We start from the raw sequence: 17,671 nt of genomic DNA, 5'->3' as shown, positions 1-17,671 counted from the left end.
TACTCAGATGGATTGGACATATCCAGTGGATGAGAAACAACAGACTTCCTTGACAAATTTTATACAGTGAAGTAAGCACAGGTAGAAGGCCTCGTGGTGCTCCTCTGAAACAGTGTAAGGACCAACTCAAGAAAAACCTACGAGTCTAAACATTTACCAAAGTAAATGGTGCACCACAGCAGAAGATCGTAAACAATGATGCACAGTGACTGCAGCTGTTGTATTACATTTTGAGCAGGAAAATGAAAAATGTCAAAAATGTAAACTTCATCAGGTTCAGCCACACCCTCTACTCTTTACTATATGCAATTATGTGACCATACGTTTCATGCCTCGATTGGTCTGCTATGCCACCATGGGCATCTCCATACCTGAACTGTCGTGCAATAATGAAAATGCAAAAGAAAAATGAAAACTCAGGCATGAGTCAACAGATCATTTTTGAGCCAATTCATAGTGTTTGAACAAATACTATGTTACAACATACTACTGCAAATCTACATAAGTGATTTGGATCTGTAATTCAGTGGATTACTTCCATTTCCTTTCTTGTGTATTGATGTGACCTGTGCAACTTTCCAGTCCTTAGGTAAACAACTTTGAGCGAGCAGTTATATACGATTGCTAAACATGGAGCTATTGCATCAGTTTACTCTGAAAAGAACCTAATTGGTATACAATATGAACCAGAAGACTTGACTTCATTAAGTGTTTAAGTTGCTTTGCTATATTGAGGATATCTACTTCTATGTTACTCATGTTGGCAGCTGTTCTTGATTTGAATTATGGAATATTTTAACTTATCCTTTTTTGCTGAAGGAATTTTCGAAAAAACCGGTTTTGGCACTGATAATAATAACATTACCGCTGCTCACACACAGTGAACATAATGACTGTCACTTGCCACTGGCATCTGTCAATTATTAAAACATGTACTTATCAGTCCATTTTTCCTTCCACCTCAATATTTCATTCCTGAGCAACTAAATTATCAAATACACTTTCGGCCAACAAGACCTTCATCGAAAGTACACACACACACACACACACACACACACACACACACACACACACACACACACATAAAAACACAGTCTCTTGCAGATGAAGCCAGACTGCAAGTAGCAGTGCATGATGGGAGATGCAACCAGGTGGTGGGGATAAGGAGGAGGCTGGGGTGGGGAGAGGGAGAGGGAGAGGGAGAGGGAGAGAGAGCAGGGTAGGGGTGGGGGACGGGAAAGTGCTGCTTGTGGGAACATACATGAATGAGGTGGAGAGATGGTAAGGCAGCCTGGTGTAGTCAGGAAATCTGGGGGAGGGAGGGGGGTAATGGAAAAGGAGAGAAGTAAAAAGACTGATGATGGGTTGGTGGAATAGATGGCTGGGTAGTGTTTGAATGGAAACAGGGAAGGACTAAATGGATAAGGACAATGATTCTACATCTACATCCATACTCCACAAGCCAACTGACAGTGTGTGGCGGAGGGTACCTCGAATACCTCTATCGGTTCTCCCTTCTATTCCAGTCTCATATTGTTTGTGGAAAGAAAGATTGTCGGTATGCCTCTGTGTGGGCTCTAATCTCTCTGGTTTTATCCTCATGGTCTCTTCGCAAGATATACATAGGAGGGAGCAATATACTGCTTGACTCCTCGGTGAAGATATGTTCTTGAAACCTCAACAAAAGCCTGTACCGAGCTACTGAGCGTCTCTCTTGTAGAGTCTTCCACTGGAGTTTATCTATCATCTCCGTAACGCTTTCGCAATTACTAAATAATCCTGTAACGAAGCGTGCTGCTCTCCATTGGATCTTCTCTATCTCTTCTATCAACCCTATCTGGTACGGATCCCACACTGATGAGCAGTATTCAAGCAGTGGGCGAACAAGTGTACTGTTTTCAGACATCATTTTCTTAGGATTCTTCCAATGAATCTCAGTCTGGGATCTGCTTTACCAACGATTAATTTTATATGGTCATTGCATTTTAAATCACTCCTAATGCCTACTCCCAGATAATTTATGGAATTAACTGCTTCCCGTTGCTGACCTGCTATATTGTAGCTAAATGATAAAGGATCTTTCTTTCTATGTATTCACAGCACGTTACACTTGTCTACATTAAGATTCAATTGCCATTCTCTGCACCATGCGTCAATTCGTTGCAGATCCTCCAGCATTTCAGTACAATTGTCCATTGTTACAACCTCTTGATATACTACAGCATCATCCACAAATAGCCTCAGTGAACTTCCGATGTTATCCACAAGGTCATTTATATATATTGTGAATAGCAACGGTCCTACGACACTCCCCTGCGGCACACCTGAAATCACTCTTACTTTGGAAGACTTCTCTCCATTGAGAATGACATGCTGCAGTCTGTTACCTAGGAACTCTTCAATTGAACCACAAAATTGGTCTGATAGTCCATATGCTCTTATTTTGTTCATTAAACGACTGTGGGGAACTGTATCAAATGCCATGAGGAAGTCAAGAAACCCGGCATCTACCTGGGAACCCGTGTCTATGGCCCTCCGAGTGTCTTGGACAAATAGCGTGAGCTGGATTTCACACGATCGTCTTTTTCGAAACCCATGTTGATTCCTGCAGAGTAGATTTCTAGTCTCCAAAAAAATCATTATACTCTAACATAATACATGTTCCAAAATTCTAAAACTGATCAACGTTAGAGATATAGGTCTATAGTTCTGCACATCTGTTCGACGTCCTTTCTTGAAAACGAGGATGTCCTGTGCCCTTTTCCAATCTTTTCGAATGTTACGCTCTTCTAGAGACCTATGGTACACCGCTGCAAGAAGGGGGGCCAAGTTCCTTCGTGTGCTCTGTGTAAAATCGAACTGGTATCCCATCAGGTCCAGTGGCCTTTCCTCTTTTGAGCAATTTTAATTGTTTTTCTATCCCTCTATCATCTATTTCGATATCTACCATTCTGTCATCTTTGCAACAATCTAAAGAAGGAACTAATGAATGTTGAGGCCAGGACTGAGTCACATTCTCCGCCAGTGTTTCAACTATCTCTCATTGTGCCCTGAAATGAGGAATGTCTTACCCACCATCCTTCCCTCCCCCCCTTCCCGCCCACACAGTGGTATTCCACCATCCAAAGAACCTACACAATATCCTCATCCATCCCTACACAACCCTTGCTCCCAACCCCTTGCCTCATGGCTCATATCCCTGTAATAGACTTACATGGAAAACTTGTCCTATATATTCTTCCACTACCACCTACTCCAGTCCGGTCACAAATATCACCTATACCATCAAAGGTAGGGCTACCTGTGAAACCAGTCATGTGATCTACAAGCTAACCTACACCCACTGTGCTGCATTCTACATGGGCATGGCAATCAACAAACTGACTGTCTGCATGAAGGGCCACCAACAAACTGTGGCCAAGAAATAGCTGGACCTGTTGCTGAGCACGCTGCCCAAAACAACGTTCTTCATTTCAATGAGTACTTCACAGCCTGTACCATCTGGATCCCTCCCACCAACACCAGCTTTTCTGAATTGCGCAGGTGGGAACTCTCGCTGCAATGTATCGTAACCCTCCTGGCCTCAACGTTCATTAGTCATTGTCGTTGTCGTTACCAAACTAGCCCCTCCCTGTTCCCGTTCCAGCACCACGCAGCCCTCTAGTCCACACCTAGTCATTTTACTTCTCTCCTTTTCTGTTACCCCACGCCCTCTCTCTCACCTCCCGACACACCTAGCTGCCCTACCATCTCTCCGCCTCATCCCTGTACATTTCCACAAGCAGCACTTTACCATCCCTCACCCCTACCCTAATATCCCTCCCTTTCCTTGCCCCAGCCTCCTCCTTACACCGCCACCCTGTTGCCTCTCCCATCATGCAATGCTGCTTGCAGTCTGGCTTCATCTGCCAGAGACTCTAGCGCACGAACGCGCGCGCGCGCGCGAGTGTGAGTGTGTGAGTGTGTGTGTGTGTGTGTGTGTGTGTGTGTGTGTGTGTGTGTGTGTGTACTTTCAACAAAGGCCTTGTTGGCCGAAAGCTCACTTTCTGACAGTCTCTTTATTATGCCTATCTGCGTCTCAGCACCTCCACTATATGGTGAGTAGCAACTATCTTTTCAAATATTGTTTTATTACTATATTTTTAGTTATTACTTTTGTTTTTATAATAATGTTTACATATTTACTGCAATAATTGATTAACCCTTTGTACTTCATAATGCAGATACAGGGAGTCTCTTTACACTCTTTTTTAAGTGGCTGCTGCCCGGGTAGTGAGCGTGTCACAGAGAACCATGCGGGCCTCTTTGTGGGAACGATGAGGCCACTGACCACCAACAACATTACAACAAAACCTGCATTTTCGTTCAAATATATTTACAGAAGCATTACAATAGTGTGCGATATTTTCTGAAACTCTTGAGGATGGACTGTTTCCACTATCCTTTCGTTCCAGTTGTTTACAAATGAATCACTGTCACCATCAAAATCGTAGCACTCTAATTTTCGCTTAGACATTCCTCTAAATGCCTTAAGATCTCTTCAGAAAGGGCTGTACATGAAGAACCAGCCATTAATTATAATCATTCTCTCAACACAGTTGTTACAGTTTGATACTGAGTTAACACAGGCTTCCCTAGATGCCAGTACAGGGCATCAATGATCTCTAGTACAATCAGATTTGAGAATGGAGCACATGACAGCTATGAAAAATCATGTTGAATGAGGCCTGACATTGGAGTGCAAAACAAAATTCGCAATGTAGCGTGTCACTCGCAACTGGAGCGGAAAGCGTTACAATATATCACGAAATCTGACAGACAGCCATATGTATACATATGTGGAAGGAAGACCACAAAATAATGATAAAACTTTAAAAATTTGATTCCATCTGCAGGTTGAAAGATTAATCAAATAAGCCTGACACTGGCCCATGGTACATTCTCCTTTCAAAATATGAGGTACCATTTTTCCTCATTTCATGTTCTGAAAGCTATGTATCAAGCCAATCAGGTGGACACAGTATTTCTCACTTTTCTAGAAGCATTTGATTTGATACTACATCAATGATTATTAACAAAAGCATTATCACACGAGCTACGATCTCAAATGAATGAGAGACAGGGTTTCTTTACAGGAGCATCTAGCATGTTATGTTATCTCACATTACGTGTCACTGACAAATACAGAAGTAATTCTGGATATGCTTCAAGAAAATGAGATGTTTGCTGGTTATGTTGTATACTAATAACTTGGCAGATAATGTTAATAGTGTCCCCAGACTTTTTGCAAATGATCCAGATATCTAACACAGTACTACCCTACAAAAAGCTGTACAAGTACCCAATAAAATCTTTGCAGAACTTCCAAATGGTGCAAAGACTGACAATTTGCTTTAAATATTCATAAATTTAAAATTTCACATGTCACATAACACAGATATGAAGTATCCTATGCCTACAATATCAATGAGTAACAACTGGAATCAGTCAACTCTCACAAAAACCTAGGTTAATGATTTGTCGGGATATGAAATGTAATGATACACTTGGTTTTAGGTAATGCAAATGACATGCTTCACTTCATTGGCAGGGTATTGAAAAAAATTTATCAGTCTACAAAAGAGATTGTTTGGAAAACACTTGTGCAACCTAATCAAGAATATTGTTCGACTGTGTAGGCCCTACATCAAATAGGACTACCACAGAATATCAGATTAAGGCAACACAAATGGTCACAAGTTTGTTTGACCCATGGAAGAGAATAATTGAGGTGCTGAAAAACCAGAACTGGCAGGTGCTTGAAGAAAGATACCAATTATTGCATCAAAGTTTACTCACAAAGTTTCATGAACCAGTATTAAGTGAGGCATGCATGAACATAGAACAGTCTTGTATGGATCATTCCTATACGTACAGTGATGACAGGATTAGATTACTTAAAAGTGCACACACAGGCATTTTAGAAATCATGCTTTTTCTGCTTCATATGTGAATGTCACAGAAAGAAACCTTAATACATGTTATAATGGAAGCACTTCACATTGGTTTGTAGAATATGGTTGTAGGTGTAGAAATGATTAAAATAACAAAGCGAGAAATAGGACCCTGAAGACCTAGGGCTATTTGGGAGGGGGCAACGTGTTTCTGGACAAGATTGCACCACAGCTGCACATCATCTTTATTCTTGAAACTTCCTGGCAGATTAAAACTGTGTGCCCGACCGAGACTCGAACTCGGGACCTTTGCCTTTCGCGGGCAAAAGGCAAAGGTCCCGAGTTCGAGTCTCGGTCGGGCACACAGTTTTAATCTGCCAGGAAGTTTCATATCAGCGCACACTCCGCTGCAGAGTGAAAATCTCATTCTGGATCTTTATTCTTGTACACAACTTGTTTTCAGTTGTGGGCTCATTCTCATGCATTTTAGTTAACATAAGACAAACAAGATCTCATATTACATTACACCTTCCAATGGTACAAGACATCAAATAACGAATCTTTCTATTTGATCAAGTGATTGCTTCACACAAAAAGTTTAATTTGAATGGTCTGGAACAATACTTTATGGTTTTTTGTATGTTACTTTAGTCACATTTCTCTCTTAAAGGTTTCATTCCTGCACACATGTTCACACAGTCTTACGTTTTTATTACAATTGTTCACACCTACAGCTATTTCCTCCAGCCACTGCAAAGGCTAAATGCACACTCACTACAAACAGAAAACACAACACAGAGTACAGAGTACAAAGTGCAAGTGATGTATGTCATGTGTTGAATAAAATGTTGATGAAAGTATGCCAGAAATCGACCAATTGGAGCATAAAGACTAATGAACACATCTCCATGACCATACATATGGGCCAACAGTGCTGTTAATTGTAAGTAACACTGAACAATAAATGCACATCACGAAATTTCTGCTAAAAATGTTGATTCTAATAAAAACAAGAGAAAAACAAGACAAAATTTAACGTAGTAACGTACTGTAACTACCAATAAATACATTTATTGTATGTATAAAGAGAAACATGTATTACAAGCCACTGAAGATGCTTCACAAATAAAAGAAGTGAAAAGTGTATGGCAACAAAAAAATTCCCTCAATTAGTTGTGTAGATGGAACACTCCTCCATGAATTTTGAAGCAACAAAGGAAAAAAAAAAAAAAAAAAAAAAAAAAAAAAAAAAAAAAAAAAAAAAAAAAGATATTTAGTTTACTAAAAGAACTAAGTATCCTCCTGAAATTAAAGGTTCTACTCTTTAGCAGAGTATTTGAAACAGAACATGCTGCTCTTCCACTTTTATTTATTTTGAGTGCAGCTATCCATATCATGTATATGTAGTGCCTGGCCAAATCTGTAAAATTGTTATTAAGACCATAATCTAGGCAAATTCATAATTCAGATGATAATTTTCAGTATGCTGATAAAAGTTGCATGCTTAGTTTCACTGGAAAGCATAGGAAGAGGGAGAGGTGCCCTCTCTGTTTGTTGCACACTCTGTTTCGTTGAGTAGCCACGAAGTTATCTGTCCAAAGACTTGCCTTTTTCCCGCTACACCTTCCTTGCATCCTTGCCTAGATGAGTAGTTGCATTGCTCTTATTTTACCTATTGCTGCATTCATGAAATTATGTTATTAATATTATAACTAACTTAAAAGATAATTAGTATTGAAGTTTGGACAGATGAAAAATTACTATTGCTTTTGGTGCAGTTACACCTGTTAAGTCCCAAGTTTACCATTATACTTTGGTTGCCCTAAATTTGACTAACACCAATCATCAATCAATTAAACCACTTATCACGAATTTGCACAAATGTCATCATTTCAAAAATGGCAACTGTACTTGTAAATTGATAATTCCCAGCATAGACACACAAAATAGTTCTGTAACCTTTTGTAATTTACTAGTTACTTATTAGATAAAACAAATTATTGCCTGAATCTATAGCTCATCCACTCCAGTAAATTTCAACCATATAGTTTTATAAAGAAATATATATTTTCCAAAATCAAAAAATATTCACACACAATTCTTTACGCAGCCTGGCCCATCCAAAAATCTTTAGTCAACAGCTAGCTATTAATAAATTAATATCTATGTAACGAGTCTGTATACCATGACCACTGTATTAACCTCTCCGTATTGATATCTGCAGTCATGTAGTAAAGTCAGCCTCTAGAAAGTACTCTGTCAACTTCTTGTTTCAAATTTGTGCTTATTTGAGTCAAGTTAGGAAGTGAAGTATACAGAAGCCCATCTGCTGTCACATAAGGAACAATTAACAATTCCAACCATCATTGTTTAACACCATTCAATATCCAGAAAAGTTTTCCGTTATGAGTCAACATACTTACGCGCTACACACGAAGATGAGGCTCGAACCAGGTTAGTACCATCAAGTATTCACAATGACAAACTTTTGTGACACATTAAAAATGTGTGTCAAAGACCTGAGCCCCTGTCTTTTGTGGTAACTGCACTAACAGCTGTTGCTGTAGTAGTAATAGCTTTTGTGAAGGAAATCCAGTTATGTAGTCATTAGTCATGTGCAGTCAATGTTAAAAAAATTAGCCAGAAAGAACAATAAACTAATAATAATACTACAACAAAAGAAAATGCATGAACAGATCTAAAACATTGAGACATTTTGCTTTTAAGTGTTCCTAAAGCCTCTCTAAAAATGTTGGGTAAATCAACAAGAATGTATTAAATATTTCAAAATTTGATTACCATCTCTAAAAATAAGGTTGATCCTCAAGACTAATTTGGGATGCCTTCTCTGTGCACCCACATAAAATCTGGGATACAGAGAGATATACACCACAAACCTAGTGAGTCCTCTCATCAGATGGGGAAATCATGTCAACTGCCAGCATCTCACTCAGAGGCAATGCAACAGGACATCTTTTTCTGTCGGTACCTGAATACAGATGCATCATGGCTGTACAGTCAGTTTCACCACACCTAGTTTGTTCTCTTTCATTTTGAGTTAATTCTCCTCACACTGACATAAGGTCCTGCTCCTCAACACCAAGATTTAAGGGGCTCCGGAACGCCCTATACTTGCAATGTTAAAATAACGCTTATAAATTACATCTTTCCTCACAAAGTATTTGAGGTAGGAAGTTGAACTTTTTACAGATTATTTATTGGAATATGGGCTACAACTTAACACAGGAATTTTACAAAATTTCAGTTCAGTTATTAAAGATGATTTTTTTTTTCAATTGTAATGACAATTCACAACATTTTTTTGCAATTTTTTATTTATATATTCAAAAATATACAGTTTTTTGGAAAAAGGCTGTGTTAAATTATGCAGAAGGTACTGTGTAACATTTACTGAAAGTTTGAAACAAATATGTTTGGAAGATCCTTAGAAAACATGTAATTAGTATGAGAAAATAAAAGTTTTGCGAATCGAGCGACAAAGATTGGATTAACTTCTTAGTGCATTCCAGGTCCATAGGATGGATTATCTTCATCCTCTGCAAACTCCTCCTCCAACTTCCTCTTGTTCCTCCTCCTGTTTACTCTTGCTTGTATTTCTAGACTCTTTACAGCCCTGTCTGCAGCCCGAAGGCGTTCCTTGTCTAAAGCAAGCATCGCTCGTACCATGTTAGAACCTATCTTCATTCCCATATTTCTAAATACCTTGCACCTTACAATGTTGCCATCATTGAAAGTCGCAATAGCATCATACACACCAAAGTGAAGTGTTTCTATTCCAACAAATACAGTCTTGTGGATTCTCGACCATATAACACTATTTACACTTTCATTGGGGTTTTGAGTTTTTCCGTGAATACACTTTTTCAACAGTTCAGGTGCTGCTAAGTCTCTGAAAATAGGTTTTATCACCTCCATTATTGCATGAGGCAGACTATGCTTATGAGTGTACACTTCACCAGTTAGCAATCCTTTGTTATATTTACACCAACTGTCTTCTTCTTTGGGACATAAGCTATGTTGGGGATTTTCATCGTCTTTATTGTTTACAGTAATAACACATACCTTTGGCTTTCCAACATTTCTCCTTTTCTTAAAAGCCTTCAGAGGATTTCTAATAACTTTACTTTTACTCATTATTATACTTCAACAAAACAGAGACTCAAGAAACAGAATTAATTACGAATATTTTCGAGATAACGACAGAGTAAATAAACATGAAACAATCGACCATCACACCAGCGATATATATTGAACCATCACAGGTTAGCCACAACACATACTTTATCTCACATCACTAAAATGTACCTGATGAACACGGACGTTAATAATAACACCATTTGACAGCAGTTTAACAGCGCCACAGTGGGTCACGCCCATGTAGAACACATTTCAAAAAAAATTTAAAAATAGTTGTAGTCTTTGGAATTGAATAAATTATATATCTATTAAAAGGTAATAGTTTGCAGATTCAGAAAACGCAAAAAAGTAAAAATTGAACTTTTCATGATTTTGAGCCTTTCCGGAGCCCCTTAAGCATAAAAGGGGATGTGGTTTTGGTACTATAGATATTGTAGAGGCCTTCTTGGGTGCTGAATTCACTACTTAATTGATCCTAATTCCCACATGCTCTGATACCCAACAGATTCTCAACTATTTCCTTAATGTTGTATGTGGGAGGGTACCTTGGATGGACTAGACAGGTTCATCTGCCATGTACATAACAGAATGGATGTTTGTATTGAACTACAAGAATCAGAGAAGATATAGAATTTCATAGTCTAAATATGTCTATCTGTTCCAGTCTCTGAAGATCTCATAAACCTTTGCATCACAGACCGAAATGATTTAACATATAGGCTTTAAAGTATGAGGAAAGTATGAGAAGTGCAAACTATTCAACAGTCCAGCCAGAAATTCTAACACTTCATATACCTTTGTAGAGCTATCAGATTGATTAGTTGTGTCCAGAAACATGTAAAGCAACCTCTTCTTGTTCTCTGCCTTGTTTGTCATGCCTTTGTCCTAATGGCTTAAAAGGCTGAGGTTCTCTATAGACTATCAATATTTTTGAACCATTGCAATGCTGTATGCCTACCGCTAACTGCACTAATGCTTATGGTAGTTATGCCAGGGGCAGACTGACTGTGATGCTGGCTTGAGTAATTTGGAATGGGAATCTACTAACAGTGTGGTGGGTCATACTTGTAATACAATTCACCCAATCCTGGACCCTGTTTACAGGTTTGCCACAACTTTCCCCAAGTGAAACTTCCTGATTTCCAGACAAGTTGTAGCATTTTTCTGTGACAGATTTTCAGATCTCAATGGTAAGTTAAGACATAAGTTGAAAATCTGTCTTTGCAGCTATGGTACACAAAACAATTATGTGCAAACGAGGAAATATCTAAAAAAAACTTGCAAGCAGATGATGTTTCCTGATGTGAGCAAAGATCTTAAGTACTAACATCAACATCTTTAGTAATTAACTGTTTTTAGATAGAGAAAGCAAGTCAAATGTTATGTGTTTCATTAAGACCACTGATGATATTTTACTTCAATAAAACGAAACACATTTGCTGACAAAAATACGCATTTCCTCGGAGATGCAAGACATTTAAAATACCTTCACTGATTCAGAAATAGCCACAGAAAGAAGAACGCCTCTTGAAGAAGTGTATAAGATGGGAAAGAATTGTGTAAACAAACACTGTAGGTGATCACCAATAAAATGTTGGTTCCACTATGTTCGTTGTTGTCGGTTATTACCCATGATGTTATACCTCTTATTTTGCAGGTACTTGTGAAGAGACAGTTGCAATTCCTGAAATCCATCGCCCATGGCCTCGGGCCTGCTGAGGAGCACCGCAGTCCTGGGTCCATACATAAACCATGAAAATCCACTGCATTACGCCACACACAAACAGACCCTGTCTGCGGGCAGATTGGTGAGACCAGATCCAATGGGCAGAGCCTGCACATTAGTGGGAACCAAATGCGCTTCAGATCGGTAGGCCAGATCCATTACAGATGCCAGCAGAAACGGCCTGCAATTCTGGCCTGTCGGGAAATCCACTTGTGTGGCCAGCTATTCACGAGCCACAGACAACATGTTGATGAAATGGACCTTGTTGATCAATCTATGCAACAGATAACTTGCTCAAATACTCTGAGAATCAATGGTTCAAATGGCTCTGAGCACTATGGGACTTAACATCTGTGGCCATCAGTCCCCTAGAACTTCGAACTACTTAAACCTAACTAACCTAAGGACATCACATACATCCATGCCCAAGGCAGGATTCGAACCTGCGACTGTAGCAGTCGCACGGTTCCGGACTGAGCGCCTAGAACCGCTAGACCACCGCGGCTGGCTCTGAGAATCAATAATAATGGTGATAGGCACCAAAACACTAAAGATGATTGCTGAGATGCAGAAAGGCACATAGAAAAGACAGTCACACTCTCACAACTAAATTTTCAGCCATGGCTTTTGTTAGAAAATGAGAGCACACATATTTACACACTCACTTAGACACAACTCGTGCACACATGACCACCATCTCTGGCCACTGTGTCTACAGTCTCTAAGAATCAGATCCAAACAAACCACTCATGCGTCCCTGCCTCTCATTGGCAGCTGCTAGGCTAGTGGCAAGAAGTGACTACAAGCTCAGGGGAGTTGTAGGAAGGACAGAAGCAGTAGTAATGAGGGAGTAGGGAAGTGGCGCATGTTCTCAGCTGCACTCAGCTAGCGACGATGCACGACACCTCAGTAAACAAACCATTTCATCTATTGAGACAAAAATGAGATTCTTCCAGAGGTTTTTTTTTCTTTTCTTTTCCTTTCTTTTTTTTTTTTTTTCCAAATTTCCCTGATTTCGAGAACCTGTGGCAACCCTGGTTTATGACTTTGAAAATGGTTGAATATCACCCAGTCTGTTGTGATGAGCATTCATATTAGTAGCTTTCAGAGTCATATAGGTGGTAGTAGTTACTTAAGCACAAGCTCTCAACCCTCTCCCACAGTGCATTGCCTATGTGTGAATGGAAGCATAACGAGAAGGCAAATGACATAAAACAATCCTGTTGCAACACTGAAGAGGGCATTACTACTCATATATTTTGAGGACATAACTGTTCTGACAAAAGTGGGCTCTTATACCTGACACCTAGAGTAGTCAATAAACTGCAAGTACCTTCTTTTGGGTCTGAATATGCAACCCATTATCACCTCTTCACACAGTCATTTCCTTTTAAAAAAGTCATGATTTCCATAAATTGTGTCCATGGGTATGATTCATGCTTCCCACAAGTCTTTCAGTACAGCACTGTGTCAATCGTATAAGCCGTACAGGGTCTGCTATTTCCCTGACATTCAGTTATTAATTTTTTAATCACATTCACACTCAAAATCTGCATCTAGCATTTTTGTTAATGACATATTCAATCTTATTACAGCCAAAAGCAATGGCAGAACAAGCTCAAACAGTGGCAAGTTCCTAGTATCACTGATGTTTGCTAATGAACAAACAATATTCAGTGTTCAACACTGTTTAACCATGCACACACACACACACACACACACACACACACACACACACAAAACTACTTCTGTAAGAATAGCCAAACAGGAACAGAACTTACACAACAGCAATGTTCTGTTGCAAAACACAATACTCAATTCAGCGACAAGGACCTTTGTGGCTACTGCACCACCAAGGTATTCATTACATATTCAGTTCTTACCTTACCTTATATTCTGACAACGTTCTTTACTATCCAGTCACTCTCAATTTTTCCTGTACCCCTCCTCTACATGTGTACTGCACCTTTTCATATTCTATTACTCTGTGCCCTAAACTTTTTACAAAAGATTTCTTCTGTTTAGCCTTAACAAAAATTATTTACATTTCTGTCTTGCCCTCATTAATGGCATCTTACTCCTTTTTAATTTTCATTTTCCAGTCTTTCACCCTCTTTTTCTCTATTAGTCAGTTCACTTTTTAACCTTGGATTACTACCAAACATTTTTTATACAGCCACCCGAACTTTCTCAAAAACATTCAGTCTGAGCATAGTATTCAGAGTGATTTAATCCTAATACAGCTTTCTACTTTTTGCCCTGTCATTTTTCTCATCGACTCCTGAAAAACAAACTTGCTGTCGATAGCCCAGAACTGTGTAGCTTTAATGATATTGTTGACAGTCTTAATGTAATGCATAAGTTAAAAATATTTCACCAGTGAATCTATATTGGAATTGGCAATCTCTGTGTAAACTAGATGTTGAGCTGCAACTTCTTACTCTGCTGGCATAAGAATATCATACTTTGTCCCTTGCCTAACTGAGAACATGGTGGCTATGAAGTCTAGTTAGAGTGCAAAAGAAAATACTTAGCTAGTCAGTGTCAACATGACTCTGTTATAATTAATGTTTTATAGTCCTGGAGAATAACAATGTTAACTGTTTCAAAACTAGTACAAAACAGCAATCCTTCTACTGCATGACATAAAAACTATAGTGTGATCCAACATTGACAGGCTGATCACAAGACTACTACTGCTTTCTTTTGCTTGCATTTCAGTTATAGATCCCATTGTCTAAAACATTATCATGGGAAGCAGAAGTATTGATTAATGTGGTACTATATTAATCAAACCTTAAAAGTATCATATGTGTAATTCATAAAATTAAATGGTGTAAGCACTGCAGAAGCCACTTTAGCTAAACTGACTTCATTTGCTTAGAGATGGCAATACTGGAAATAAAACTGACAAATGAATTAAGAAAGTACTCATTAAGCATTATAAACCGATATTAAAATACGCTAGGGCACCTATGTCTCAATCTCAACTGAATATATTGCTACATACTTTGTATTTGAAGTGATGCATTGCCTATCACTACTCATGTCAGACACATTTACTGCAAAAGCTGCAGTTTATCACTCTCATCAGCACATTTTATATCTTGTGCTCAGGAATACTGTGTACATTTCTGGACCTGTTTTGACAACAGAGATACACTTAAAAGCTGAGAGATAATGAAGTTCCAATCTTGTAAACACTTGTCAATTTCCTAATTTCCTGCAGGATATACACAATAAAGATACAAAGCACATGAAATGTTTCTGTAGCTCTAAATTTTCTGTTATCATTTGCCAGAATATAATTAAAACTTCATAGGTAACGTGAAAAAGTGAATTAGTCTGGTTGTAAGGGTATTTCTAATGAAGTATTGCACCCTTTGCATGATCTGATAGTAGCCTACCAAAGACATGCTCACAGACAATGAAAAACAGTTCATAAACAGAAATAAGTGAATGTGTGTATCATGCAGTATCATTGATCTTTTGTAACTGAATGTTTATTTTGCTTTTAACCAAATATTTCACCTATTCATATTAGGCATCATCAGTCTTTTTTTGTTTCTCATTCTTTTCATAGGTCCATTTCTTCTTGTGTAGGCAATAAATGAACACAGTATGGATTTCCAGTCAACTGGCGTATTAACTGTGCATTTCAATGCACATAACTTTTCTTTCTGCACACTACAACACATGAACACACAGTGTGTAGAAAAAAAGATTATGTAAGCAAAATGCACTCTAGCTACATACAATCGACAGGAAACCTGTACTGTGTTATCTACCAGCCACACAAGAGCCAATGGACACACAAATAGAATGAGAAACATAAAAATCACAAAAGATGTCCAATATAATTAGGTTGGTTGATTCGGGGGTGGGGACCAACCGAATATGATTAGGCGAAACACCTTTGGTTAATAACAAAATAGACATTTGGTTGCAAAAGACAAGTATCATTTGTCCTTACCTACACGATAAACATAATAGAAATGGCAACTGAGGCAGAATGGCTGCAAATATTAACAATAAATAAATTATCTTAATCACCTACTGATTGATCAAACCTTTTTGCCCAACTTCAACATGGTGAACAACACAGATGACATGGCTCTTTCTTTGTGCTCAGAGACCAGAGATCTACATTTAAGTAGTTTCAAGATCACTGAATAGAACAGAATGTAACAAATGTGTAAATTTATTCTTCATTTCAAATTCTAAGAAACAAACAAACAAGTGAACATTACCAAATGGACGAAGATACATGGAATGTCCACTTTTAAAATATTGTCCACTTACTTGTTATACAATTCCATTTCCCTCATTTTTTGTAGAATGGAGTATAATTGCTGTTTTTGAGAATGCCTTGATTCATACTCTGTAAATCCTGTTTCTTTTATTTAACCAGATGACAATCACAGATTTTACTTACAGAACTACTGTTTTCCACAACTGAAACCGCTAGTTAAAAAAAAAAGTTGCTTTGATCGTTTCCTGGAAAAACTATGCTGAATGTTACAACTCATAATACAGGGTGTATCAAAAAGAATCATCCTATTTGGCACATCTATATTTCTGAAACTAATAAGCATATACAATGAATTTTGTTTTCTGATGAACAGGGAACTCAAAGTTTTTATTCATACCTTTTCGTAGGTTTTCAATATGTCCCCCCTTGAGATGCATAGCGTATGTCAATTCGGTATTCGGATTGTTCCCACACTGCAGCAAGCACATCTTGAGTTACAGCTTCCATAGCTGTTGCTATGCAGTGTCTCAGTTCATTCATTGTTCTTGGTAACAGAGGCACATAAACAGTCTTTTATAAACCCCCCACGAGAAATAATCACATACAGTTTGGTCTGGTGACCTTGGAGAGGCCAGTAATGTACGGCTGAATTACTTGGTCCAGTGCGACAGATCCATTGTTCAGTAAGCCAGTTTTAAAAATTCCAGCACTTCCAGATGCCAGTGTGGCGCTGCCCCATTCTATTGGTGAATGAAGTCATTCGAATCAGTCTCCAACTGCGGGAAACACAAGTTCTCAAGCATATTGAGATATGTGCTTCCTGTAACAGTGTTCTCAGCAAAGAAAAACGGACCCTACACCTTTTCCTATGAAAAACACATTAAATTCTCGTGAGTCCCTCTCATGTTGTACAACGCCATGTGGTTGTTACTTACCCATATTCTCACATGATGACAGTTTGCCTTTCCATTTAAATGGAATGTTGCCTCATCACTAAACACCAAGCATGGAAGAAAACTGTCGTCCTCCATCTTGCCTAGAACAAAATTACAGACATTGCCATTTGTCACCTTCACGAAAAGCTTGCACTGTCGAATGCACAGTGAACAGATTTCTGCGGACTCCTTGTGGAACTATGGTGGATGCGTTAAATGTCTACATCAGACACTCAGGGCCAGCCCAACAATATACCTTTACCCAAGCAACCTTTTTCTAGGAATTGTTCATGCCATTATCCACTGCTCTGTGCTGTAGGAGGACCCACACCATTCCTGGTACGAAAGTCACACTGAACAGTTATTACTGACCTGCACTGTGCAAAACGTACAACACAAAATGCTTTCTGTTGTCCTGACATCATTTTTACTAAACTGAAGTGGGCGCACACTGCTGCTACCTGGTGGTAAGCATGTAAGACTTAAAAGTTTGCTCTTTCCAACAGTAAGTTGTTCATGCACATATCTCACATAACAGTTATGATTTTTTTTTAAATCGGATGATTCTTTTTGATGCATCCCATACTACAGCAAGTTAAAGACCCTAACCTGCAAACTATAAATATATTTGTTTCACTATCAGTAAATGAGACAATCAGTTCGCATG

At 38.6% G+C, this 17,671-nt stretch overlaps 1 protein-coding gene across 4 annotated transcripts in view; it reads right to left on the bottom strand.

The window, feature by feature from the left end:
• The window catches only part of LOC126245665 (uncharacterized), a 102,406-nt gene that overhangs the window by 33,483 nt on the left and 51,252 nt on the right, over positions 1 to 17,671 (bottom strand). The window lies entirely within an intron of this gene.

Source organism: Schistocerca nitens, chromosome 1, assembly GCF_023898315.1.
Source record: "Schistocerca nitens isolate TAMUIC-IGC-003100 chromosome 1, iqSchNite1.1, whole genome shotgun sequence".
In the NCBI taxonomy this organism is placed as follows: domain Eukaryota; kingdom Metazoa; phylum Arthropoda; class Insecta; order Orthoptera; family Acrididae; genus Schistocerca; species Schistocerca nitens.
Note: the sequence above shows the minus strand (reverse complement) of the source record. Positions and strands in the feature narration are given on the sequence as shown.